The 27,704-nt window shown below is 47.5% G+C and overlaps 1 protein-coding gene across 16 annotated transcripts in view; it reads left to right on the top strand.

Annotated features, from left to right (window-relative positions):
• The window catches only part of SPTBN1 (spectrin beta, non-erythrocytic 1), a 160,584-nt gene that overhangs the window by 41,133 nt on the left and 91,747 nt on the right, over positions 1-27,704 (top strand). For 3 of the 16 annotated variants that reach the window (XM_086875137.1, XM_086875124.1, XM_086875123.1), the window contains one exon: positions 555-705. The gene's annotated coding sequence lies outside the window, so the exon portion shown is untranslated. Of the gene's footprint in view, positions 1-554; positions 706-3,310; positions 3,458-3,908; positions 4,139-4,231; positions 4,321-4,421; positions 4,680-4,718; positions 5,115-9,186; positions 9,395-27,704 lie in introns of those variants that run through there. The other 13 variants (XM_086875140.1, XM_086875125.1, XM_086875132.1 and 10 more) reach the window with 12 other exon arrangements.

The raw sequence follows: 27,704 nt of genomic DNA, 5'->3' as shown, positions 1-27,704 counted from the left end.
GCAGCCTGTGCCAGGGCTTCACCACCATCACAGAATTTCTCCCTAATATCTAATCTGAAACTATTCTCTTTCATATTAAAGCCATTACATTTCTAATTAGGCGCATTTCTGATGCATTTAGAGGAAATGGAGGAGTACAACTATGGTGAAACACAAGGAAAGAGGAAATAAAAAAAAAGCCAAGCAAAGCTTTTTGCAGAGAATTGTCCAGGTTTCTATGGGACTGATAAATGCTGAGGATTTTGGTCACCTTTCCTCCCCATTTCTCTTTGGGTGAGGAAACCTTGCTGCATCAACACCTGTGAGGCATTGAGCCTCAAACTGCTGCACCACAAAAGGGGCTTTGAAGGGCCAAGGATCTTCCTTTGCAGTCGTAGACGTCCTCTGTGATTGGATTTCTTCCGTGTGGAGCCCGCAGGACACAAGAGCAGGTCCCAAGACATTTATTTCATTTTTTAATGTACTGCCTTGAACACAATGTCTGCAGGGGATGTTGTGGTACGCTGGCCCCGATCCCCTGCCAGCTCTCACTAATGCTTCCTGTCCTTCCACAGGGATTCCTGCCAGGACTCCTCCCGGCCACTGGAGATTGCTGGCAGGGAGAGCAGGAAAGCCATCTTGTCTTCACACTGTCAGCATTTCCACTGCTGACTCCGGTGGCGTGGGAAGGAGACAGCAGCTGGCTGAGGCCAAGGCCAAACTTTTGTAAGTGCCCTGTGCTTGAGTCATTTTCCAGGGTTGGGGCTGCTGGGCACATGAAGAAATAGCCTGGAGCTCACAGGAGCTGATGGTGGAGAGAGAAAGAACAGCTGAGAACGGATGCTCTGGGGACAGAGAGTTGGGGAGCACAGAGAAAAATGAGATTTCTTGGCAAAAGAGTATTGCCAGACCTCTGATGCACAACCTGAGAGTAGAGTTACGAATGGGCTGCATGTCCCTGCTCCTGGTTTCTCCCAGCAGAGCCCCTTCCTGTGTCACACGCACCTTCCCCTGTGGCCATTGCATGAGGATACCTGGATGAGTGTTTATTCCCTGATGCAGAACTTTGGGCAGGTGAGCCTCCTGAGAGGAAGGCAAACTAAGAATTGAGGATCAGACACATTTATGTTTACAGTGACCATTGGGAAATGGGAATATCCCAGTAAATCCATTCTGGAAAATTCATTGCTACAAGGTGTTCCTGAAGGTGAGGGTGTAACCCCGAGCTGGGTGTAACCGAGGTGCTGAGGAGGGTTCTGTGGGGAACTGTTTGTGAAGAGGAGCCATCCTGCTTCCAGACACACTACACACAGTGAGGGAGCTGAGTTCTTCCTCTGGGCAGATTCTTGCCCATCTTTGATTTTCCTCTCAAGAGTTTGGCCAAGTCCGCCACGAGACAAAGCTGCAGTCTGGATTTGTGCCTCGGAGCCCCGCTGTGTGTCTGCAAGCAGGAGTTACAGGTGGAGGAAAGGTGTGTCTGGTGGGGGGAATGCATCTCAGTCATGCTGGGAACCTGTGCAACTGGAACTGTCTCATAACAGGAGCCTCTTCCAGTCTAATGGAACAGCGAGGGAGTTTTTTATTACAGTGTGAATTTCTTGGTGTGCATTTTCATTGTGTTCTTGGAAACTGACACCATCCTTCAGTAGATTTTTTTTTTTTTTTGAGTTTTAGTATTGCCTTAACAGTTGTGGCTCTTAATATCTCATCTAGATGTGCTGCTTTTGTATCTGCTTGGAAGTACCCTTTTAGAAATTCAAATGTGGGCCTTGGGGACATGGTTTAAAGGTGGCTTTCCCAGCTCTGAGTTAATTCTTGGACTCAAGGATCTTAAGAGGATTTTTCCAACCTAAACCATTCTATGATTCCCATTTTGATTAATTTTGTTTTGAATGATGTATTAGGTTATTTAAACTAGGATTTCTTTTTAAATTATCTTTCAGAGAGGTTTATGATTACCTGTATACACCTGTGCAGTGTTTTCCCCCTGGTGAAGGTGTAAATATGCACATGGATCTATTTCTGTGGGATGAGCATCAAACAAAAATATTGAATGTGCTTCCTTGCTAGATTTTCAAAAGGAAAAGCAATCCAAGGTTAAATATTGATTCAGCTGTGAGGAATCTATGTTAGCCTGGGCAAAATGCAGGAGGGGAAAAAGCCTTGGGCTTCAGGGCCAAACTAACTACAAAGTAACGGGGCTGAAGAGGAGTGACTTCGCCCAACATTGTTGCTGCCTCTTTCCACTTCATTTGACAACAGTTTCTGTCATGGCCATTCATTCCAGTGCTTTCAGTTTGATTAAAGGAGTGGGAATGTGGATTTCAGTGGGAACAACCTGTTTGTCTGCCTTTACTCACTGGCATTAGGAAGTGCTGCTAGTTTACCTTGTGGGTATTCCCTGCTGAATTGTCACCAGGCTGTAGGCTTTGGCTTTCTTACTCGGCAAGTGGAAGGTTCATGCTGAAAATACAAACAAACTGGTGCAGTAGTTTTTAAAATTAAATGAGCATCCTCTCTGTCAAAGCTGGAAATGCTGCTGTGAACTATCAGCAGCAAAACACTTGTAGCTGCCCTGTTCTGTACCAAATGTCAGCTCTTTAAAAGGAGAAAATGACTGGCAGTAACTGGGATAACTGGTTGGAGCCCACAGTGCCCCTGCTATTCTGGTTCTTGTTTCTCCAAGCATTCATTCCTACCCAGTTATTTCCATGGGAATCCATGGCCCACCCATCTTTGAGCTATGGGGGCTAAACGAATCCTAAAATACACTGCATGCTCTTGCTCACTCCCAGACATTGCAGACTTTTGTCCCTTCCAACTTGCTTGATGGATTTTAATAATTGAGTGAAGGGTGATTTTTTAGGATATTTCTTAACAGCCTAGCATTTGAATATATTTTTTAAAAAATGTATATACACACATTTTTATTGCATCCCAAGGTTTGGATATGAACCAGCACAAGTGACAATCATGAAAGTATGTTCTTAGATCTTATCTAGAATCTTGTAGGCTTCGTGGTGACAGAACATTTTAAAGAGACTTTCTGAATGCCAGAGGAGCTTTTCCCAAGTTTAAGGGACTTAGTCCCCTTGGGGTCTCTCTTGAAGGTGGGAGGAGGTGGCTCTGGCAGGACAGTCTTGGAAACCAAAGGAGAACAAAATATCCAAAAGAGCCAGGCTGATAATTTTGACAGGCTGGAAATGAAGCAATATTCCAGAGATTATGCCAGGAAGTGGATACTGGAAATTTTGGCTAAGCAGCTGAGTGTGAAGGGGCAGGAGCCAGATAAGAGGGAGTTTAAGATATGCAGAGGAGAGGAACTCCAGACAGCAATTAAATAGCAGTGAGTGCAGGGATGAGGAGCAAGAGAAAAGGGAGTGATAACCAAGGAGCCGAATGAATCCAAGGGTGGTTTGTTGATTTTTTACTGAAAGACATGGATTGCACTGGTCCATAGCTCTATTGCAAGCGAGAGGTGAGGGAGAGTGGGCAGGAGGGAAGGAGCATGGGCATGAGGAGGATGAGGACAGCGAGGCAAGCAGGGAGGCCGGGATTAGCAAAGGAAACCTGAAGCAGCAGCGTCTGCCTGTGACCTTGGCCGTGGAAGAGGGGAAAGGAGGGAGAGGCGCTCTGGCCGTGGGACAGCAGTTTTCTCTCTGGAAATACACGCAAAACCCTGCCCAGGAAAAGAGGAAAAGGGAAAGTGTGGCACAAGGACAGCTGGGTTCCAGGGCTTGGGTTGCACTGGCAAAGGGAGGCTGTTTACGTGGGAAGGTGGCAGGACCGGAGCAGCAGGAGAGGATGACTGCAGTGGAGGAAGTCAAAGCCGGGATGGGGTTTCCACTAGGAATGACAGAGCAGCGGGAGGGAGAGCAGCACTAGAGGAAATGGATGCTGGGGGCGAGCCAACATTGTCTTTGCGATAGGAGAGGGTGTCAGAGGAGGAGGAGCAAGGAGGCTGGAGAGACCCAATAGCCAAATAAATGTAAGAGAAGGGAAGGGGAGCCGGGAGCGGCTGGATAACACCCACGGGAGGCTGCGAGCGAGGGCCGGCGGAGGGGGAAGACCTGGCGTGAGCAGCGGGCAGGCCCGAGCAGCAGCAGGGGCAGCAGCAGCAGGGGCAGCAGCAGCAGCAGCAGGAGCAGGTGAGGATGCGGTGCGGGGTGCGGGATGCGGGCCGTGCCGAGCCCCCCGCTCCGCAGGGCCGCCGCAGGGCAGGGGCTCCTCCCGCGCTGTCCCCGCCCCCCGCGCCCCCCGCTCCGCTCCGCTCCGCTCCGCTCCGGGCGGGGCTGCGGTACCGCGCTCCCTCCGCGGAGCCGCCGCCCGGGCAGCGCCGAGGTAGGACCGGCGGCGGGGAACGGGGAACGGGGAACGGGGACGGGGACGGGGGGCGGCCCCTCCTGCCGGCTGTGTGCGCGCAGCTCCCGCAGCCTCCCCGCAGCCCCGATCGGCGCTGAGCGGGCTCGGCGCTGTCACAGCCGCCCCGCCCCGCCCTGCCCTGCCCTGCCCTGCGGCGGCCCCGGCCCGTCCCCGGGGGCCGCGGCCACCGCCCCTTTCCCTCCCTCCCCTTCCCTCCCTCCCCTCCCTCCCTCCCCGCCCGCGGTGCCGCCTCCGCCGCGCAGCCGCACGCCCCGCGCGGTGCGGTGCGGAGAGCCCGGCTCGACTGCTGCTCCTGCGGTATTCCTTGCTAGACGGATGTAATTCCTTCTTTATTTTTCTTGGTCGGGGCGGGACGCGGGGGGCGGCGCGGGGGTCGCGCTGTCAGGCGGGCCCGCTGCGGGGCTTTGTGTGCGGGAGCGCCGCGCTGAGCCCGGCTGCGGGGCTGCGGTCCGGGCGCGCCCATCGGCCCGCAGTGAGCGGCACCATGCCTGGCCTCGCTTCGCTTGGCTCGGGGCTGGCTCTGCCTGTTAGGTGGGTACAGGCCCGATTTAACAAAAAAAATATGGCAGACTTGTGCTAGGGACCGTGAGACTGCAGCAGCTCTGAAAAATCCTTGTTCATGGCACCGGGGCTGACGTTTCATTCAGTAGCTGATGTTTTTCCTTTTGGAGTGATGATACAGAACTAGAGTGAGCGTTGAATTTGTGATGTTGATGGCTTAATCGTGAATGAAATTGCATTCTTGTTTAAAGGTGAGTAGCGGTGTGTGCTTCTACGTTGTGCTCCGCATTGTCCGTAGGTATAAATGCTAAATGTTCAAGATCAGGATTGCAGGGGGAGGGAATAAACACAAACTGTCAAGATCCGGAGCGTTCGGCTCATCCTTCGACCTTTATTGACAGGATACCAGCATTATGAAAGCTGCTTATTGAACAGTTGGGGAAAAGGGCTGGAATTCCCGCAGCCCGTGCTGACGGGCATCTTGGGGAACAATGCTCCCCGGAGCCGGGCTTACAGAGGCAGGCAGGGAGAGGAATTTATTCCGAGAGATAGCAGCCGTGTGGAAATGTCAGGGGAGGCTGTGACTCCTCAGGCCATTGCAGGAAAACTCCACTGGAGGAAGGACTTGCATTCTCTCAGAAGGCTCTGGAGAGAGAGACAGGAGTGAAAATGGATTGGGAAAAAGGGCTGGGAAGGTGGATGATGGCCACGGGATGTGATTTTTAAAGAATTATTCTTATCCTTTGGCGTTTTGGGGTTTTTTTTCCCTCCGTGTTTCTGGGGAGAACAGAAATGGCTGAAGTGATGCCTCCATGACTTAGCAGTGGTTGTAGGGCTGTGAGGAGGGATGAGGGGCTGGCTCATGTGTCACAACTAGTGCAAGAGGCAAGAAAATGGGGAATATTTTGTTACTTCATGCAGGAGCATAAGTGTGGAATTATGAATGTGAAATCAGGAGATCAGGTTCTGGAACAAAACCCGATTTGGGTTTTTCTGTAATGCAGGTTAAGTGCAGCAAATGACACTCACTAAAGCAGGATGCAGCATTTTGGGATAAAATAGGAGCTTGCAGCAGCCATGTGGCAAAAAGCGTTAGAGATGCTGTTTCATCTCTGTGGTGGCACGGATCCTGCAGCTTTTGGAATTGCCGTGTGTCACTGAACCCTGCCTGCACACAGGAGTGGGGCAGAGAGGGGCAAAACCCTCTTGCTGCGTATGTGGAGACCAGGATACTGCTGTGCTGCTCCAAGAGCCCCTGGGGAGCAGGAGTACAAACCATTTTATGAAAGATGTTTTCTTTTTCCTTCATCATGTCTAAGATGGAATCAGTTAAAGCCCCTTTATTGGATGGGCCCGGATCGCTGGTTTGCATTACGTCACCTGACTAAGGATTTATTTTTCATGTGGGTCAGTTACAGGATGGAATATTTGTAGTTGGATTGCCTGCAAAATCATTGTGTTTCATTAGCAAGGAGTGCGTGGACATCTCTGATGGAGCACAGAGGAGAAAGTCTGTTTACGCAGATGTTTAAGGGTCAGACTGCAAAAGTTGTTTAGACTGTTAATCTCTATAGGCACCTAAATTCCTTAGTCATCTGATCTGGGCACAAGTGAACAACCAGTACAATAGTTTATCATTGCCCATTAGCCATGAGTCAGCTACTAAATCCTGCCTGGGCTGGTGTCTGTGGCCACAGGCTTCCTGACTGCCCTTTCCCTGGGGTCTAGGAATACCTATGGAAGGTATTCCCCATGTCAGGGGCCGGACAGGTGACCTGAGTCAGGGCCAGGAGCCACCAGCTCCCCTCGGATCTCTCTGGCTCAGCTGAGGCTGTGCAGGAGAGCAGTGCAGGTTCTTTCCTGTGCTGCCTGGGAACTCCTGATGAGGCCAGGCCTGTGCTCCATGGCAGGAGCCGTGTGGAGCCGTAAGGGCTTTCCTGGCGTACGGCTCCTGCCGTGGGGAGTTTGCCAGCACGTTGGACCCTCACCTTTGCCGAGGCTCGTGGCAGCTTGCCCAAGTGAAACCAGTGGGAATCTGGCCTAGAAATGTGAAAATCCAGTTGCCTCCTCTTGCTTTAAACCTGAGAAACCACCTCGTGTTGGATTGTTCTGACCAGATCCCACTTGTGTGGAGAAGCAAGCGTTGGAGCTGCAGCTCCACACCGAGGGGAGTGTGATCCATTGGGATCCGTGTCCTGCGGATCCTGCTTCGGAGCCTGCTTCCCCCACTGCTGGGTTCTTTTCCCCCCACCCACATGTGGTTTTCGTTTGTCAGCCTTTTATTACTACTCTTAAAATGATCTGTTGTGAATTTGTTTTTCTAATGAACATGAATACAACGTTGCAGTAGTTACAGCTGGACCTTTGGAGGCTTTTCATGTAATGAAAAAAGGGTTTCAGAGAGATTACATGGTTTTTTTTAAAAAAAGAAAGACATAAGAAAATTTCTTCTTATGCCCAGTAGACACCAATTTATTCAACAGCTTGATCAGAGTGACATAGATCAATTCTATATATATTTAAGCAGGCAGCTTTTCTTCTATTTTGTTCAACTTTATTTCTTTTTCGTGTATTGTTAATCCCAGACACGTTTTTTACTGTCCATTCCTCATTTAAAAAGGCCAGTTTTGCATGGAAAAAGCTTTGATGGGTATTGTTAGGTGAGGGTTGAGTTCATAACAGATTTTATGGCTGGGCAGGGGGACTGTGTCTGTGTTATTTCTGCTTGCAGTGAAATGTGTGTGATTATCAAAAGGTATGCACCAATGTATAAAGGTTGTACTCAGGGATTGTGTACATCTCCCTGTGCCCAAGGACAGATTAAGGTTGAGGATTATATTGAGCTATTGTTTTTCATCATCGTTAACATTCTTCCCATTATCTTCTCGCTGAGGTTTTTTTCTTGTTGAACGGTGACAATTCGAGGATGTTCTTACTTTGTCATGTCTTTTCACTTTTCTGCTTATATTCTCCTAATATATTATTTGATTGTGTAATATATTTACTCTCCTATTACATTGCACAAATACTATATTTGTTTTTAAGCTGCATGTGTTTTATTTAGCCTACCAGAAACCCCTTTGGCGTGCCACCACCACCACCAGGCAAACACATTTACACCACTGCACAGCCACTTTTATTCCACAATGTGCTGAGTGTTAGAACTCTAAAAAGAAATGGTGAGTTGGTTTGATTTGCTCAGCAGCCCCTCACGTCAAGAGGGCAGTGGGGACTGAACAAAAGAGGCACTGCATGTGAAGCCCTTGTGGCAGCAGATGCTGACCCACACCTGTTGGATACTGGGAATAGCCTCGCTGCTCATCCCCGTGCCCTTGGAACAGGAGAGGTGTGTCATTAACACTCTGTCCTGGGAACTAAAAATACTCTGCCACCAAACTGTTCACAGGTAAATGTTCCAAATTTAGCAGATTTTCTGTTTACTGGTGGTCCAAACATAGGCTGTTCCCTTTTTGGGAGGAGTAGCCAGACCTGCTGAGCAATTTGCCTGTGATCTGTGAAACACGTTCAGGAATGATGTTCCTGGATTTCGTCTCGGGTTTTGTTCACGTGTGCAGAGCTGTGCACCAGAGGAAACAATTTCTCCTCCCCTGTGAGAATAGGAAACACAGATGCAAATCATCACAGAAGCTGTGGGCTTGCCTTGAGAAATGAAGTGTTTGTATTTCATGTTTAAGGCAGGAATAGGGATTGACTGACAGCTCGGTTTAATTGGTGTGACCACTGGGTTTGGTTTTGTTAACCATGTCTCAATACAACGTGGAATGATCCCTGGAATGGGCAGCTGCTACTCTGCATGAGATGTGGGGTCTGGGAGGAGATGTAGTTGCAGATCCAGATTTGGGATCTGACCAGAGAGGAAGAGATGCAGGCATGGAGCCACCCAGCCATGCCCCACTGCCCACGTGAATGACTGGCATGGGGCTAATGGGTTTGAAATAGCCAATTTAATGAATAAAGCATCTGTGATTCAGGTGTTCAGTCTCCCTGTAGGAGGTGCTGGAGTGGCTGTTGTGATCCTTCCTGCCCTCAGTCTGTGGGGACTCAGACACCTTCAGTCTTGGCTTTTGTTTTTTCAGCTTGCCTCGAGGTTTTGTAAAGCACCATCACACTGAGCTCATGCCTGTGCTAAAATCTCCTGGCCAGGGCTGCAGTGGTGCCTGCAGAGATCGGGGAGGGTCACGTCCCACCCCAGGATTGTGGAGCTGGATTCTCCATTTTTCCCCTTCCTTGGAGGCGGCAGTGGCCGGCCTGGGTGGGAGGTGCTCCGAGGTGACGCAGAGGTTCCTCTCCAAGCCTGGCCCTGATATTTTAAGGTTATACTGATTACCCAGTTTATCCCAGGCAGACATTTTTCCCAAGCCAGACCTACAGGCATCATTGGGAAGTCTTTAGTTTTTGCTGTGGGATCCAGCCCCAGTAGTGTCCCAAGAACGTGGTCAAAGTCTTCTACGAGGAGCTGTGGGGATTTCCTTCCATCCAGCAGTAATCCAGATCTGCAGCTTTTGGTTTTGTAAGTTCCTGCCTTTTGTTCTGAATTAATCCTATTGCTCTATCAATTGATTTATTATAGAATGACATGGGATATCTGCTTTTGGTTCTTACATGATAAAAGGGAGCCTCATGTTTGGAAGGGCAAGGAAACTGTACGTGGTGAGCTCTGGCAGCCTGGACTCCACAGTGGAGCTGATCACTCTGGACCAAAAGCTGATTTTTCCCACTCATGAAATCAATTTTGCTTAGTGCCTAGACACCACAAATGTTCCAGCTAATTATAGCAAGTAGCTCCTCTGTTTTTTTGGCTTGGAAGGGAAAAGGTGCTGCCTGCTGTATGTAAACTAATTTAACATAGATACATTTATTTGAACACCCACAGGTTTTGGATTTGGGCATTCCAGGTGTTGGCTTTTGTCAGTAGCTAAACCAATGGGGAGATTTTTCTTGCTTTCACTGACTTTTCTCATAGTAAACAAATATTTAATGAAAATGTTTCAGGGTGATCCACAGCAGTCCCTGCAGATGGGGTGGGTGCCTCATGGCTCCGGGGTGCCAGTGGCACACACGTTTACAGAAACACTGGAATGCAGCTTGGAGTTAATTTTTGGGAAGGACTTTGGGCCTAGATGTGCCTTATAGAAGTCTGGGTGTTTGATACAGGAGGATCATCCAGTAGATCACCCTTTGCTGGATCATGCAGTGAAGAAGTCAGGAGAGTTCTCCATAAGTTACCAGGAATTCTTTGTCATATAGGATCCATATGGGATAAAGATAACCTGGTTACTTTAACAGTTGCTTGTTTTTGTTATGTAAAATATTGTGACTTTATTTGGAGCATAATGGCATTAATAACTCTCCACAATTTCATCATAGTAAAAGATGAATGGATTAATCGCCACCTTTTTATTTTTAACCTTTTTTGAGTAATGTATTCTTGTAGCAATTTTAGATGATTTTAGGAGGCTAGGTGCTGAGCCTGAAAGAAACCTGGTTGACTTTGGTGGGGCTGCACTGATTATCACGAGTTGAAAAATCTGCCTTGCAGTTTTCAAGTTTTCATAAAACAAACACTGGAGCCTGTTGTGTTTTATTCTGTTGGTGTTTTTGGCATCAGAGAAGCTTTTCCTGATTGTTTTCCTCATTTGAAGGCCGATTGTACTGTGTGACCTCTTGCTACTAAAGGGTGGGTCAGTTTATGTGGGAAAGTCTTAGTCAATGTGTCTGGGAGATAAGTGGGACTGCATCCCAACGAGCCTTGTGCGTTAAATACTGGAATGTGCTGGGGACCTGCCAGGAGATTGGAAGCAGGACTCTGCGACAAGCCCAATGCAGTCACACTCTCCCTAAAATAGCACTGTGGATAACAGGAGATCTGCAAAGTTATCACTTACCTCATTTTCGCACAAATTCTTTCCTAAAAATGGATTATTGACTGAGGGTTCAGGCGGGTTTTTCTGGTAATATATTCCATTTACATTTTGAGAGTAATGTCCCTCTTAAGTCTTTGGCTGCAGGTAAGAGGGGAAAAAGCTGTGGTGAAACCACACGAGTCCCAGCACAGGAAAAGCCATTTGTATCATCCTCATCATCACCTGAATGAGGAATGAGATGGGTTTTACCTCGGTGTAGGTCAGTAGGGGCCTCTTCAAATTCATCTTGAACAGTCTGGAAGTACCAAGGCAGAGATGAATCAGTTCAGCAGCCTGAGACGTGCCCGGGCCGGCTGTGGGTGACAGGCTTTTGGCACCAGCCCCTGGATGCAAACAGCCAGTGTTTGGATATTCAAATGAGCAGTGGTTTACCACTGCAGACCGTAGATGGTTTTGTTTAAGGGGAAAAAGAAGCAAATTTGATTTTCGGCCCCGTGTCAAATTTGTCGAGGGAAGGATCTGATTGTGCAGCTTTAGTGGTTGGCATAAGCCAGTTAAACTTTGAACCTGGGGTGCCTGAATTAGTTTCTTACAGCAGGAGGATGAGTTGGCTGCTAAATGGGATGGATAGCGTGAGGAAAGTGCGGGGGCGGCCGGGTTGGGAGCAAGGTTGGGAGATCCTGAGTCAGTAGGTGGTTCTTTAACCCCGGTGAGAGGAAAACATGGATCCAAATAACATTCCCTGGATGTGCACTTGTGCTGCTGCAGGGACCTGCACAAGGAGCTCCATGAAAGGGAAAAGAAAAGTGGGATTGTCGGGGAATTGTAAGATTGAGAACAAAAAGTCTGGGGCGGTGGAAGTTGTGACCTTTCTGATTTGAGGACGAGCTGTGCTCTTGGAAAGGCGAATGGATTAGAGGTCATTGGTGAAAAATATCCCTCAGCTCCTGCTGTGCACTGCCAGCCTGGTGTCAGTTCAGCTCCAGAGCCCCACGAGATGTGACTCCCAAGAAGCCTGGGCCAGGACTGACATCCCTGGCCCTGGGAATTAGATCCACAGGGGCTGTGCTTGGAGAGGAGCACATATCCCCTGTGCCACCGAGGCTCTCCGTGCAGAGGACGCAGCTGCCAGGCTCTCTGTCAGCCTGCCCCACAGTCCCTGGGAAGGGAAAGCTGTGCCACTCAGGATGAGGTGGGTGGTTGTGCTCCGAGGTTGGCTGGGGAGGAGGATGTGGCACAGCCCCACCCCTGTGCCCCCCGGGGGGATTCCCTGACCCCAGGTGCCCCACTGATCCAGCTTTGCAGCTTCCCCACGCCCGGCTGTGTAAAGGAGCTTTATTGCTGCTCCAAGGAGGGACCTGATGACATCAAACCCAGGTAAAAGGGAAAGAGAGGTAAAAAACTGCAATCCAGTGGAGTTTCACTGAGCTCTGCCTTCTTCAGTCTTGCTCACTTTCAGGTTTTGTATCAGGAGGCATAAAAATTTCCAGAAATTGCACTTTATGTAAGAGACGTGAATAATGGCTAATAATAAGTGAAACTGCCATGAGGAGCTGGAAGAGGGGGGGAAGTAGGTTATTTTTAGAGACCTATTCTCATTGTATGCTAGACAAACAAGAATAAGGTGACTTTGCATTAAACATATGCCACAAAGAAGTAAAGCTATTTCCCCCAGACAAGTCCCCATGGTGCAGTAATGGCCTGTACTATCTGCCAGCTTAGGAATGAGACTCAAAACTGCTTCTTCACTGTTTAGTAAGAAAAAAGGGACCTTCCATGCTCATTCTCATTGCAGTACTGTGATTCTTCTTGCTCTGTGAAGCTTGAGAATGAAGTATTTGAATCCCCACTTGTGCCAAGTTACACAACTACATCCCAGCATGGGATGTTGTGTCCATTTACATCATCACAGTCTGGGCCTTGAGGTAGAAATCCTCTTCATAGAGAAATATGCACAACAGCATCTCAGAATCACAGAATTAACTAGGTTGGAAAAGATCTTTGAGATCATTGAGCCCAACCTGTATCTGAGATAATTTTGTATTGTTGGGTTATGTTTCAGAACCATTTTAGGAATGCAAAGATTGTAAAAAAAAGTGCCAAGATCCCAAAATGCCGCAGTCAGGGACGGCGATCCCTCTCCGTGGGCAGGTGACAGGGAGCACACTGCTCTTATCTAGCTGTGTTTTTAGTCTGAGTAATCCTAATCAGGTAATAAATCCTGAGTGAGATTATGCTGCTGTAGCAAGTGCAGCAAAGATCAGCTGCAAGGCTACAGCGGGATCTGGAGATTGCTGCTTGGATATTCACTGAGACAAACCAGAACTTTGGGGGCTTTGTAGGATCTTCCTCTGAAGGAGTGGGGAAGAAGGCCAGTGAAGACAAATGATGTGTTGGCTGCAGCAGGGCTGACAGGTGAGGAGCACATGGACATTCCAGGGTGAGGCGGAGCGCTGAGGGATGTTTCTACAGCTGCTGCTGACCAGCAGAAAATACCATGAATCACTTGGGGTTGCAGTGGCACAGCAGAGCTGCTGCAGAGTTCAGAGAGTCCCAGAGTTCCTCGGATTCCTGGCACAGGGTGATGAACCCCCACACCACCTTTAGGGTGGTTTTGTGAGCAGAGCATCTGTGTTATTCCAGGGTGCCTCTAACAGGAGGACAGCTGTTTGCAGTTTTAACTTCTGGTTGTCATAAGCTGTGGCAGGAATCCAGGGAGCCATGGAAGAGCCCTGGGCCTGAAATTAATTTGCAGCCAACTCGATTAGCAGGCTTACCACTCCAATTTTATGTGTATTTTGAGATAAATGTGGCCCATTGCTGGTGTTTAGGAGCTTGCTCATCATATCTAAAGGAGAGCTAGGAGGGCATGCAGATACATAAAAAAAGGAAGAAAAATACCCTTGTATGCATTTTTACTGCTCTGCTTTGTGGATTGATCAGAACAGTGCAATTTGATGGGGATGAGCACTGAGAAATGGTCACTATGCAGCAGCACAGCTGCTCCATCAGAGGGGAATGAAATCCCAAATTGCATCCCAAGCATGTTATTAGAGGATTAAAGAGCTGGGCGACTCACCTTGGCTAACTGTCTTGAAACTGTGCTTACACTCATCACACATATAAATAACTATTATGCAAATATTACTGGAGCAACAAAGCAGGTTTTGAATTTGCTTTGTGCCTTGCAAATGACCAAGTCTCTTGTCTCAGTGTTCTGAAAGATAATCTTGTTATCCCCAAACACTAAGCACTGAAATTACCTGTGTAGTAATTGGAATATACCACTCAATTCTTCTTTCTCTGAATTGGTCTCAGCGTACAGAAGCAGACTGGAATGTTTGGTACATAATTTCCTTCCTTGATTAAGTTAAAATTTACAAAGATTTCCCATTTGGGCTGTCAACAGGAGCAATAAAATCTTTGTTCCTTTTAAAAATCTGCCCATTGTGGTTTTGACTGATAACACCTGCTGCCTGCATATGTCTCTGCAGAGAGGAAACCGCCTCAGCTTGTACCAGGTGAGGTTTAGGTTGGATATTAGGGCAAACTGCTCAGTGGAAAGGGTTATCCAGTCCTGGCACAGCTGCCCTGGAGGGATTGAAAAGTTATGTGGATGTGGCACTTGGGGACATGGTCAGTGGTGGTCTCGTTGGGTTGATGGTTGAACCTCAGAGTGTGTCAGGAATCAGAGGCTGGCTGGATGCTGGGTTCTGCCTCTCAGTTCTCATGGGTTTTGTGCTGATACTTGGTCCTTGAATATTGCACCTCAGGCACCTGTTCCCCAGGAATCCCTTGGAAAAGCCTCTGCAACTCCTCGGAGAAGTCTTGGAGGTGACTTGCTAAAGAGAGCTTCCTGTTCCCTGGGGTGGTGCTTTGGGAATCGGGGTGTTATGATGGGAGGCTTCAAATTAACTGCAGATGATAATAGTAATAATAGTAATAACAGTAACAATAGTAATAATAGTAATAATAGTAGTATTACTATTACTATTACTATTACTATTACTATTATTATTATTATTATTAATAATAATAATAATAATAATAATAATAATAATAATAATAAAAAATAGTACTATTAACAGCTCCTCCTTCAGTGGAATGACCATGTCAGCCTTGCCTGGGGTTTGGGTTTCTCCTGCAGGGACTGATGAGGATATTCCCAGAAGTGACATGTTTGGGGAAGTGATGTGCCCCTGTGTTTGGTGGCTGGCACTTGGCACATTTTCCTAGATTTGTTGCTAGAGAAGCCAGGTTTCCTCAGGGACAATGAGGAATATTCCTGTCTCTGTTGGTGTGGAGTTATTTTGCTCTACCTGTTCCCAATGTTGTCAGGTGGGAGCCAGGGGATCCCCCGTGGGGTTGGATGGGATGGATTGGAATGAGATCAGCATTGTGTTTGGATGTGTGTTTTAAAAAAGTTGTGTTTTGTGGTGGGGGAGTCCAAACAACCCAAACTCGTGGGCTTGTTCCCGAGTTGCTGGGTTTAGAAGGAAGGCCAGGAGCTGTCTTGTGGTGTCAACAACAAGGAGGAGGAGGCTTTGTAATTTGAGTGTTGCAGCAAACAGAAACCCAGCAAAGGCCAGAAGAAATGCAGCTGAGGGAATTTTTATGCAAGCCTATGGTTAATTTTAGCTGGGACTTGGGGATGTAGGTTTTTTTTAATGGCTTTTAATTTCAAGGGCTGCTGAGAATGGGGAAGAAAGGATGCTGTGTGTGTGTGCTGACCTCCCAGCCCTGGTATTAGCTGTGACACCTGGCTGGGTTTAGCAGCTGGATGTTGGAAAGCTTTCATAATTTTGTGCTCTGTGCATGGGGATTTCTGTTGAAGACTATGGTGAGTCTCCCCAGCTCTGTTCCATGCAGAATTCCAAATGGCAAGGGAAGCAGGAGCCTTTGCAGAGAGCTGTGTCACAACCTCCTCTTTGGTTGACTCTCCCTATGACAGTGCTGTGATTGTGAGGCATCCATAAAGCCAGTGCTTTGCTAAAAATAGGCCATTCCTCTTGCAAATGCTATTACAATTCTGATATTCAAATATTAAACCTTCTCTGCAGTGTTAAAAATAGCTGTGAACAGAGAAATCCTTATTCTCAGCTGAGGAGTTGAATGTTGAGTGAGTCAAAGGCTCAGTCCCGAGGCTGGAGCTGTGTGGGAGTTGAGCTGAGGCTTCTCCACCCCTGTGTCTTCACCCCTCATCTGTTGGTGTTGCTGTTGAACACAGAGGACACGTGGGTGGGAGAGAGAAACGAGCAGGAAGTGGATCAAAAGAAAGCGAGGAGTAGCCAAAACGAAATGGAGAAAATAAGAGTGGAAGCAAAGCAAGAAGAAAAATCAGGATTTAAGTAGAAAACTGCACGGAGAGCGTTTCATCGGAGCGAGCCTCCCATCCTGATGGTTTCCAGACAGGGATTTGGGGAGCAGCTGGCAGAGGGTGGGAGGCAGACCTGCCTCTCTCTCAGGGCTGTGGCTACAGGAGCACTGCAAATTGCAGTGAGCCACTAATTGCCTTTGGGAGGCCACTTACAAGGGTGGGAGCATCCCCAGGATTGAACCCAGTGGGAAGATCAAGGGCTTGGCAAGTTGGGGTGTGTGCTCTAGTGCCAATATACTCAGCCTACACGCTTCAAGAATGCACAGACTGAAAGGCAGGTGTTTATTTTTCTCCCCCTCCCAATGCTCTTGTGCATCGACTAATGCAAAATTTAATAATAAAATACCATTTCAGCAAAATAATTTCCTTCCATTTGCCATCAACAAAAGACATATTGGAGAAGAGAATTTCCTCTAGGGTGAAATAAAGGACAAGCAAACAGAAATGACCACTGTATGTTTAATGGAGAAAAAATGGATTTATTATGTGGCTTGAAAGTCATCTTAATGATATTATGAGGCAAGGAAGGAACCAAACAATGCCCACCTTTTATCATGGAAATGAAGCCCAGAAAGGCTTTCAGCAAGCAGTGTTTAGCCAAAAATAAGGGTGAAGGAAAATCTAGTTCGACCATATAATCCTGTTGGTCCAGGTGAGTGATGGCAGGACTGTTCTCTCTGCCTTAGAAGTTCCAAGAAAAAGGAGATCGTTTTTCCCCTTTCTGTCGGGAGCAGACCAGCACTAACATTTATCAGCTCAAGTTGGGTTCAACCAGTTGTGTTCAGCTGGAAACCCCTCTGAGGATCATCCATCACAGCTGGAGTCTTCTTGGGAGAGAATCCTGGAGCAGGTGGATCCCACAAGGCAAAACCAGAATGCTTTTTGTCTCTGGCAGCATTATCCATAGCCTAACAGGCTTGTCCTGGGTTTCCCCCAGCAGGAATGCCATTTTGGCTGTGGGAACATGTGCTGCCAGAGGACTGGCAGTGAGGGAAGAGCTTGATAAATCTCCGTGTCGTCGCTGTGTCTGGAATCACTTTGGGATCGCAGCACTTCATCGCCCCAACGCTCCGCTGCCCCTCCGTGCCCAGCAGCTGTCTTTGGAGCTCTTCCCTCCTTTGGGAGGTGCTCCAAGAAAGGGCAGGTCCCTGTGTGTTCTCTTACCTCTCCTCTGCACCCAGCCACCCTGTTATGGTCACAAAGCCCAAATCTCGGAAACCCAAAAGGGCACAAATTTCAGTCACAGATGAAACACCCAGAAAAAGAAAACCATGATGTGGAGAGGGCAGGCATGGCTGGTCACACATCAGGATTCAGTCCTGGTGTGCAGGACCTCTGCCTGCTGGACAGGGTCTCTCAGTTAGCCAGTGCTTTCTCCCTTGTCCAGGTAACCTGTTGCTGTGAGTGGAGCCAGGGTTCCTGGGCTTAGATTTGTATCAGGTCCCTCAGGTGTGGTTCTTGTGCCTGCTGTCGCACCAAAGGCAGCTGTCTTAGCTCAGATCTGCACAGAAATGGGTCCTACTTCCCCTTGCTTTAGCAATCCAGGGAGAATTGAGCAGCTTGTGTTTGGAAGGCAGTGCTGACCTGGTGAAATGTCTTTGTGTGCTGTGCAGGGAGCCACCAGTGTCCCCCTAATGTCTTTACCTGAGTCCTATTAACCACTTTACATACAGAGATGTTGACGCACTTCTCACACCATACTGCTGCTTGGGTGAGCAGTTAAGTGCATTATTTTAATTCAACAACATCCTGGAGGGATTAAATTCTGCACACTGGCATTGTTTCCTGGGCAGAGAGCACGCTCACAGGAGATAACAGAGGTTACCAGGCCTCCCAAATAAGTTAATTTTCATTCTCCTCTGTTACATTTGAGTTATGGATGAAGAAGATGGGCGAGTGGTGTCAGCTCTGGAAAGTCCAGGTGTGCAGGTTGTGCATTGCCATGGCTGTGATGGCACTCTCTACTGGTGGCAGGTATCACCTTCACCTTTCTGTCTGGTATCCCCACATCTTTTGTCTTCTTCAGTTTTATTCAATTATTTTCATTTTCAAATTGCAGTGTCCTCATCAAGCTGCCAGCCTGTGCCCAGGCTGCTGCAGCCATGTCTTGGCTTTTCTCAGATAACTTTAGGAGGATACGAAAGTAAAAGTATCTGGAATATCATAAGGGACCTTGGCTTCAGTGCTCATTTTTCATTGACAAATCCAGACTGGTTTTGGAAAAGTGAGCAAAATTGAAAGTTATGTCAAGAAGAATGCTGAGCATTGCTCTGGGAGGGAAAGAAAAAGAAGTTGTTCAGACTTAGGGCTGGCTGTTCTCAGGAGGGCTGAATTGCAGATCTCTTGTCCTCAACTTGCTCACAAACCATTCTTGATTAATTTAGTAGCAGGTCCAAGTGGGAGGAAGGAGAGGGAGCTGAAAGAAAATCTGCCCAAGGAGCAGGCAAATCCAAGCTGTAATTCCTGCAGAGCTTCAAAGGTGGCCCTAAATATTGCTGATTCAGAACCTCTCTTCTCCTAATTTTGGCATGGATACCTGCAGGCAAATTTGTCCTTGTCTTCATCTGTCAGAGTAAAGCAGTGAGGGCTGAGGTAGGGATCAGAATTCCCAGGACACAGATTGGGAGAGCCTTCCTGGGAGTAGGACGTGAGCTCATGTGTGCTCAAGTGCCCTGTGATGTGGGGAAAAAGCCCTAAACAGGGAAAAAGAAAGGCCAGCCAAAGCCCTACAGCAACATTCCCAGGGCTAGAGAATTCCTGCACAGCCCTGTGACCACCTGCTGCTCTCAGGGCTCCTCCCAGGATGTTTTGTGGTGTGTCCACTTCCCTGTTTCACTTACACTGAATTAAATGCACTGATGGGTGTGATTTCTTTCTTGAAATTTGAAATTTTTGTGGGTATTCCTTGGACTTGCAGAGATGATGGCTCTGTTTACCCTGCTCTGACCTTGTGAGTCTTCCCAAAGCTTGGGCAGGGTGAGTATCCCGAAATCCCCACATTAGAGACACGGCTGCTGTAGGCTGACTGTTGAGGATAATGAAAGGAGGGAGATCAGAGTTTTGCCTCAGGCTTGGAGCTTTGGAGACCAGATTAATCTGGATGGGAATTGTTGGTGTCCAACACCTGTGAAGATGAAGCTCCTAGCATTTTGCTGCAGGTGAGGAAGTGGCTCTGGGTGGGATCTCAGTGCTGTTTTGTCTCAAATGAGACCTCTAGAGTTACAGAAGTAGTGACTTTGGGGCGAAAACTTTGCTTTTGATATTTTCTGCCAGTTCTGTTGCTAAAAGGAGTGATAATGAGGCTAAATTTGAACCTCCCGATAGAAGTGGTTAGTTGTTACTTGTGCTCACTCAGAGTCACAAATCAGTAGGGAAAGGTTTAACATCAGACAGTGAGGTGAAAATGTGAATATCCATTTCCCCAAACCCAGAGTCTGTCCCCCTTGCTGGTTTATTTATTCCCCGGCACAACCCACTCTCCTGTCGGCCAGTTGAGAGTGGCTGTTCTATTTTGGCTGATAATTTGTCTGTGGTTGGGTTACTCCTGACTGAAACTTGCACACAGGAGGGAGCCCAGCCCCTCCTCTTGTGCCGGTGGGAGATGAGGTCATGGATCTTTGGCCTGGGAGGAGGCTGTGAGTAAGGAGTCATTTTTGTCCTGTGAAATGTCAGCCCTGGTGCCTGGTTGGGTCTGTCTCGGAGGGGAGGCAGGAGCTGGCAGCCCTTGCTCTGCACAGAATGTCTGAGGCTCTCGGTAATTTCCTGCCCTCCAGATTCCCCCTCCTGCCTGGAACCCACACCCTGCCTTGTTCTGGGTTTGGCCAGCTGGGACAGGTGCCTTGCTGTGCTACAGCTCTCGGGACAACAAACCCACCCAGACTCAGCATGCTCAGACTGAAATTCCGGTGCTGGATGGGGCTGGGGTGGTGTCAGTAGGTGCCAGAAATGCTGATCCGGAGGGAAAAGGAGCTCTAGGGAAAACAGCCTGGTTTAAATCAGTGTTCAGTGTTGCTGTTCCTGCCCTGTGTGTGGGCTCCTGGCATTAGCTCGGGCTTGAGTGCTCCCCAGTTTTGAATTTCACCCCCCTGTATTCCCTGCAACAACATCTTTAAATCTTGCACTTCACCAGGATCGTGGAAGAATCCAACAGCAGCCACTGGGGAAGGGAGCAGAGGAATACAGAGGAAGGAGCCTTCCTTGTGATGTTTGAGATTTTCAGCAGCCTTCAGGAACTCAGAGGTTTTATTTTAAATCAGGGTTTCTATTCACCTTGCAGCTAATTTCCCTAAATTCACAGGTAGCTCAAAGCTTCTGTAATAGCATAGCACAGGTAATTTTGCTGTTTATACCCACTTTATATCAAAATACATCACTATAGGCTCTGAAGAGTGTGCAGCAGAACTGAGCTGCAAAACAACCCCTCTGTTGCTGTACAGAACCTGTGGTAACTTTGAATGATATGAAGTTTTAATAGGCATTAAATCTTTGTAAAATACCCAGTACAACTCTTGTGTATCTGCAATTAATAAGTAATTCAGCCATGCCAAAGTCAAGCAAGCACAAATCCCCTTTATACCACACTATACCATCTGTCTAATCTATCTCTGTCAAATATGGCTTGTTTGAGTCTGTCCTTCCACAGGCTGTTCTGAGTAGATGAAATTAAAATTTCTGGTCAGGGGAATCCTTTTCTCTTCATGTTTCTAGCTCAGGTAACAAACACTTGTTTGGTGCTAGTTTTTGTAATGTATTTGGTAAACAGGTATGTGGTAGTCAGCACAAATATCTTTTTGTCATGGTTGACCAGAGGGATTTTACAGCTCCAGCATCTTTCCAACAATTCCTGTGGAAGAGCTGAGGGGAGGGATCGTCCTTCAGGCACTTGCAGGTGGACAAGCATCAACGTGGATCCTGTAGCTTCGTCTATTGCCCAGAGCTTGTTTTCTGTTTATTCTCTGCTACTCTGGAAGGCCCTGCTTGCCTGGAACTTGCATTAGGATGGTGAAATGTCAGAAAGGAATTTTGGGAAGGATTTGGTTTCCTTTCTGCTCCGTTGTGCCTGGGTGAGTTGGAAGTGCTGGGGGAGTGCAAGGAGCAGCATTGCAGTGTGGCAAAAATAAACTCTGGGATTTGCAGGTAACCTTTTCTTTTGATGCTTTTCCAAACTGCTGCAGTGGCCTGTGGATTACAGAGGTTGCTGCTCTGGGAGCTGCTGTTGGAGAGCTGGAAGCTCCTTTTGGAGCTGAGCTGGGGGCTGTGGGCATGGATGTATGGCTTGAGCTGTGGTGGCTTGGGTTTTAGTCCCTCTTCTGCACAGGGCATGCCTGGTTTTGGAGAACAGGGACATTTGCAGGGTCCAGAGATGCCAGAGGGGCTCCAGGGCAGGTGGGCCTGCAGAGAGATGCTTGGGGGGGAGCAGGATTTGTGCATCCACGTGGTTCCCAGGTTCTGATGGAAAAGGCTCAACTCCTGCCCTGCCTCTGAGTGTCTGCACAGCAGGCTCCAGTGGGTGCCAGCCCATTCCTATGGCTTGGGAATGGGAGATTTCTCTCTGGGGCTGCTGTTAGAGCAGCACAGACACAGCCTGCGTTCCCCGTTACCCTCTGGAGAGAACCAGGAGCTTTTCCTGAGATGCCTGTTTGGAACAAGAACAATCTAAAAATTCTGCGTTTTTACTTATTCAGTCACATTACCTCGCTCTGCTGCTCAGCACCTCCCCTCAGCCTCACTCAGGGTTTTTTTTGTCTCCATCCTTCACTTGCATGTGCTTTACAGGGAGAGATCCCTGGTCTCCAGACAGCTGAGCCTGCCGTGCAGTGCCATGTGAAGGGAAAGCAAACTCCAGCCATTCAGGAATTAAAATGGCTGAGTTGGAGTGTGGTGAGTGTTAAGATGGAGTCAACCAAGCAGATCATTCTAGAAATTACAGGGACTGATTTTGCTGTCCCTGGTGAAGTTATGAGGCTTCCCCCTGTGTGTTGTGTTGGCATTGATGGCATCACTAATAGAGATGTTTTATTTAAAATCCCACCTTCAGTGCTTCTGTTCAGCTGCACGTGGTGCAGGAGTAGGAACCAACAGTGGGGTCCTCAGGAAGAGAAAGGGCAAAGCCATGCTCCAAGGTCTGCTTTAACCTCTTGCTGCCAGCGCCTGGCTTTTCATGGAGAGTATAATAATTGAAAAGCTGGCATGGCGTAATCCTGAGGTTTATATTAAAGCCTCTTACGAGTGCATCATGCATTTCCAAACACTCCCATTAATATATTCTCTTTGAGAAATACTCTGATCCAGGCATTCTCTGGGTTTACCATTCCAAATGAGCATGCTTTAATTACTGGTGACCTGATTTGAATATGGGCTGGACTGATTTCATTTAAAATATTGATTGTAGCGCATTGGGTTGGTTATGCTTTTGCTTTATTCCTGCTCAAATCTGTGTGTTGAGTCCTGTCTTATCCCAATTCCCATCATAAAGGGACCCAGCACTGACCTCATCCTTTCAGTTAAAAGTGCCATTGTGCTTTTACTTCTGATTCCTGGCTTCCACCAGGGGTTCTGGAGTGTGGTGTGTGGGTGGAAGCCACGGAGAGGATGGTGGTCAGGGCTCCAGGAGACATCTGGGCCCATCCCAGGCGTGTGTGGGGTCTGGGAGCTGCACAGGGCCTGCACTTTCCCCAAGGAACTGTTCCGCTGCATTTTTGGTAAGGAAGGGAGCTGGGCTTCCTCCAGATCCACGGGAGCTATGAGGGGGAGATCAAAGCACAGCTGGTTGGGAGCGGGGACAGCATCCAACCACAAATAATTGTTCCAGCTTCAAATGCCAAGTGACAGTGAATGGCATTTGAAACAAGTGGTGGGGTGGGTCTGCTCAAATCTGTTCCTGCTAGGGGTCAGAGAATTACAGAACCCTCCCACTTCATTTAAAACCAATGTTGGTTTTGAAATCATTGAAAAAAAACCCCAGGTTTTCTGGTTGGTTTTAATTTTTCTGCTCCAGGCTCTCATTTGGTGAGGGAGATTTTGGTTTTGCCTTGAAAGTGAGATGAGGCTCAGGATTTCCCCCGGGAAGTGGAGCTTTTAGAGGCTGCAAAGGCGGCAGAGAGCTTTCTCCTCCGGACGTTTGTCCTCACCGAGATGGCAGTCAGGAGGGACGGGTGGGAGAAAGGAAAAGCAGGAAGATCTGGAGAGCTGCCAAGCATTTAAAAGGACTGTGTAGTAAACAGTCATTAGGTAGAAAATGATCAGGATTAGCGCTTTCAAAATGGCTCCAAGGCTGCTCTGGGTTTTGTTGGGTTGGGTTTTTATTTTACTGTAAATCTGCAGGTATAAATCTGAAATTTGTGAGAATCTGAGCTTTTGAAAAGTAAAAGCTAAAGAAGGTTCTACCACTAGTTTCCAAGCATTCCTTCATAACAGTATCACCCCTGTTGTGCTTATTCTCCCTAGGTAATGTTTTAATTCATATTAAATTAAAGAATCATTTAGGTACATGAAATAAGATAATACTGACATAAGGCCCAATCTGTTCAGGATCCGAGGCAAGCGATCATGGCAAGTGAAGGATGTCTCTTTCTTCCTGGATGGGAATTACTTCATATATTTCCATAACCTGAAATAATTCCAGACCTTGGCCTTCTGTAATTCAGGGAAAGGCGGGGACTTTCCACAGAAAGCCCTGAATGCAGGGAGAGTGACTGAAGAAACCAGAGAGAACAGGCAGGTGCTTTTTGTGGCAAATGTTGGCTTGGTGGCCGTGACAGAACATGGTGTGAAATGGAGCTTTGCTCTACGTTACTTCTCTGCTTGTCCTTTCCTAATGGTGCTTTTTGCCATCTGAATTCCCTTCAGGAAGGGGAGGTGGACACACCCCACCCGTGTGCTCTCTTCGATGTCTCTTTACCCACAGTCAGTGTAGAGCCTGTAGTCATCTTGTATGAACTCATAGAAACAGGAATAGTAAAACATTTTAAAACTTTCTTTGAGCTAAAAGTACAATTGTGACTGCTAAAGTCGATTTTAGAGCTGTGGGAAAAATGTGATCTCCATAGATTTGTTTCCAGCCCTCCAAATTTACCAGATTAACTGTTTTTGGGATGGGAACTGTCTAAATCTGTAACGAGGTCCTGACCTTTACAGGACCTGTGCTGTGTGAGCCACATTGTTGGGAAGGATGAAATCATTTTTCAGGAAGAATTTATCAGCAGCTGTGACTTGTGGGAAAGGTGAAGGGCAATGTCAGGTTATCCAGCCAAACTGAGGTGGTGTGCCTTGGGGGAGGAGGGAGGGAGCCTGGGTGCTCCTTGATGGGTGTCAGAGCAGAAACTCAGCCTTCCCACAACCTTTTTTGGTGATTTGTCTTCCTTTGTAAATGCTTGGAAAAACAATTTCCGAGTGAAATAAATGCACCTTGTTTTGCCATTTTGTGCTGGTGGAAAGAAATCATTCCTGATGTAATTTGAAATGGCAAAACCATTACAGGTCAGTTATGGAAAATGCCAGTGAGTTCCTTCTGTTTTCACTTTCGTGGTGTTTGCTGTCAGATGCAGAGCTTTGCACATTTCAAATATTTTGCAGAATTAATTTAATGGACTGAGGTTCAGAAATCCGGATGGGAACTGAGATACTCTTACAGAGAGCTTAAGCTGAATGATCTTTGGGCTCTGTGCACTGGGCAAGCAGCAGACCCCAAAAATGTTGAGCAGATGTTTTTTGCCAGAAAATAGGAAAAAAGGTGAAGATTATCAGGTATTTTGAATACTGAGAGATTTAATCATGGATTCTAACTGCTGGAGACTTGGCACACAATGTGTCAGCTTTATTTTCTGGGCCATGAAGTAAGAATTAAATTGTCTGATTGCATTTGAAAGTTTCTGGGTAATGAAAACAACAGCCAAGATTGTATTTAAATATGAAATTAATATCAAGTGGCATTTATGGAACTCTGAGGAGAGATTGTTACTGAGAGGAGACAAATGGAGATCAAAAGTTATTGGTTTTTGAAGGAGGAATTCTGGAATATTCTTCCAGGATAGCACACATAGTTATCTTATTAAAAACTCCAAAAGCAAACAGGTGATAGAAACAATCTGTAAGATCCTGTCCAGTGGGGAGAGCTCCATAAATCTTCAACATCTGCACCAAATTACTGAGCTTCTCGGGGCTTTCTTTTTTTTCCTGTAGTGCACATTTCTCACTATGAACTAATAGTACATAATAATAAAGTGCTGGCTGTCTGCCAGCACAAACAGGGCTTTGGCGAAGTTTCCGAGTGTTTGTGGAAGCAGAAAAGCAATGCAGCTGTTGGGCTGGGGCTGTGCCAGCTGAGGATCCATTTCCCAGACAAAAAGCCCAGATCAGAAGGAAACAGGAATCAGATATTTTACACATCGCTGCCTTTTGCAGGTTCTTCCTGCGGCACTGGGCTCTGTGGGCAGGTTTGGGGTTACACCTGGTGTGATCACACCGTTCCAGTGTGTTTCCTTGTGCTTCCTGCCGTTCCAGGAGTGGGCTTGGAGCCCTCGGCGGGACGCTGCTCGGTACAATTTCCCTGGGAAGTCAACGCAAAGCTTTTGGACCCTTTGGAGCCGTTCCCCTTCCCGGGGTGCGCGGGGCGGGTTCTGCTCAAGCCAGGCCGTGTTTTTGTGTGGCCAGAAGCTGTTTGGATCCAAGTGCCAATAACAATAGTTGGATGCTTTGAAGGAGCCAATGTCATTGGTGTGTTTATTTGCCTGTTTGACTTGGAGAATCCAGAACTGTGAATAACACGCGCTTCAGGACGGCACCTCGTGCTCTGGGCTCTTCTCGTGGCCCCAGGGAATTGAGGAGCCTTTCTCCTGGCCCTGGCTCCTGGAAAAGGCCTTGGGCTGCCTGTGTAGCCACGGTCCAAGCTGTGTCCACATCTTGGAGTGTTGTCTTGTCCACCATCCCCAAGGATTAACAAAGTCACATGGAAAACCTGGAAAGAGTCATCATTCCGTCATATATAAAATGATAATTATCTCTTATCTCCCATGAATCAGCACACGAGGATGTGCACTAAAATATTTATTAAAAAAAAATAAAAATACCCAACCATAGTGGAAACATCAAAGAACCAAAATACTGACCAGAGTTATTTAAGACATAGCTTTTTTTGGGCTTTTTCTTCCCATCTATCATCTTATTTCCCAGGGTTTTACATTCTGCTTTCTCCTCCCAGGCCGAAAATTGTTTGCTCACAAATGTTCTGAATAACAAATTGACTTAATTTAGATGGCATTAAGGCTCTTTAACCCATCTCAGAGGGCAGGGATGCACTGAGGACCTACAGGCATGCATTTAAATGAAGGCAATAATGAGATAGATTTCTTTTCCTTGCCTCACTATGTTATCTATGCATCAGATGAAAGTTGGAGGGGGAAAGGTTTCTGTTAGTCTTGTCAGGAGTTGGCCAAAAAAAAATGTGAAGAATGTAGAAAGGAATTAACAGCTGGTGTCCATTTAAAACTCCCATGTGGGCAAAGGCAGGCAGCCTGCTCAGTTTTACCTGTTGTTTCTCTGGTCAGTGCCCACGTTTGGTTTAAAGCAGAGGAGACCAGTTTGGAAGTGGTGCTCTCATTCCCCTGGCAAGAAGTGGAAGATGTGTGTTGAGAGTCTCCTGGGGAGGAGCAGACACTTTTCCTGCTCTTTGGAAAGGAGCCTCAAGCTGTGCTTGGTTACTTGAACCAGGAATCTTGTTGGCCTGACAGGATCGTGACTTACACTGTGTGACTTGGTGATTTACTTGTGTGATATCTGACATTTCCGTCTTGCTGAGGAGGGATCCTTTTCCAGACTGCTTTCAGTCATGTTCCTGGTTCAGCCGAGCCCGGGGTGTGCGTGTGCATTGCTGCTGCTGCAGGCTGCGCTGATTTGCAGGACAATCCATCTTAACACCTCTGTTTTCAAGTGGGTGTTGAGTATCAGACTGCTCCATTTCTCAGCTCACTGTCCAGCCAGCTCTAATCCAGAGAGATGCTGGCATTCCCTCACCCACAGTCAAGTACTGTCTTCATCTCCCCAAAGAGAAAGTTGGTTATTCTGAGTTTATTTTCATTCACGAGAGGACAGTTAGAATCCATATTGTACCTGTAACATATTCCACTGCAAGAAACACAGCTTTGCATGATGCTGGCTATGACTTGGGCTCCAGCCATCAGGTTTTGATGTGCCTGCTCTGGGACCACCACACTGTCCAAATCCGAGTTCTTTCTTAAATTTCCTCTTTACTAGGCCAGCTCTCTGCCAGATCTCAGGAGCTGGTTGAGCATCTCTGGCTATAGCAGAGCTCGGGAATCTCTGGTACCTGGAGCCAGTGGGAGCAGGTGGATCATCCCGGCATTGCTGTGGGGTAATTAATGCTGTCTTGTGTCTCCTCTTAATGAGAGTCTCTGCGTGTCTGGACTCGGGGCTGGTGCTGGAGCTGCTGAAACCAGCTGTTGCTTCAGCCCTGTTGCCTTATGGAGGGTGTCAGCAAACCCTTCCCCATTCCTGCCCCCGGAATTTGCTTTTTATTGTTTGTTTGTTTGCTGATTCCAAGGCTGCCGGCTGCCGAGCAGGTT

This window comes from Cyanistes caeruleus, chromosome 2 (genome assembly GCF_971803275.1).
Source record: "Cyanistes caeruleus chromosome 2, bCyaCae1.hap1.1, whole genome shotgun sequence".
In the NCBI taxonomy this organism is placed as follows: domain Eukaryota; kingdom Metazoa; phylum Chordata; class Aves; order Passeriformes; family Paridae; genus Cyanistes; species Cyanistes caeruleus.
The sequence above is the reverse complement of the archived record's forward strand: the minus strand, read 5'-3'. Positions and strand labels throughout refer to the sequence as shown.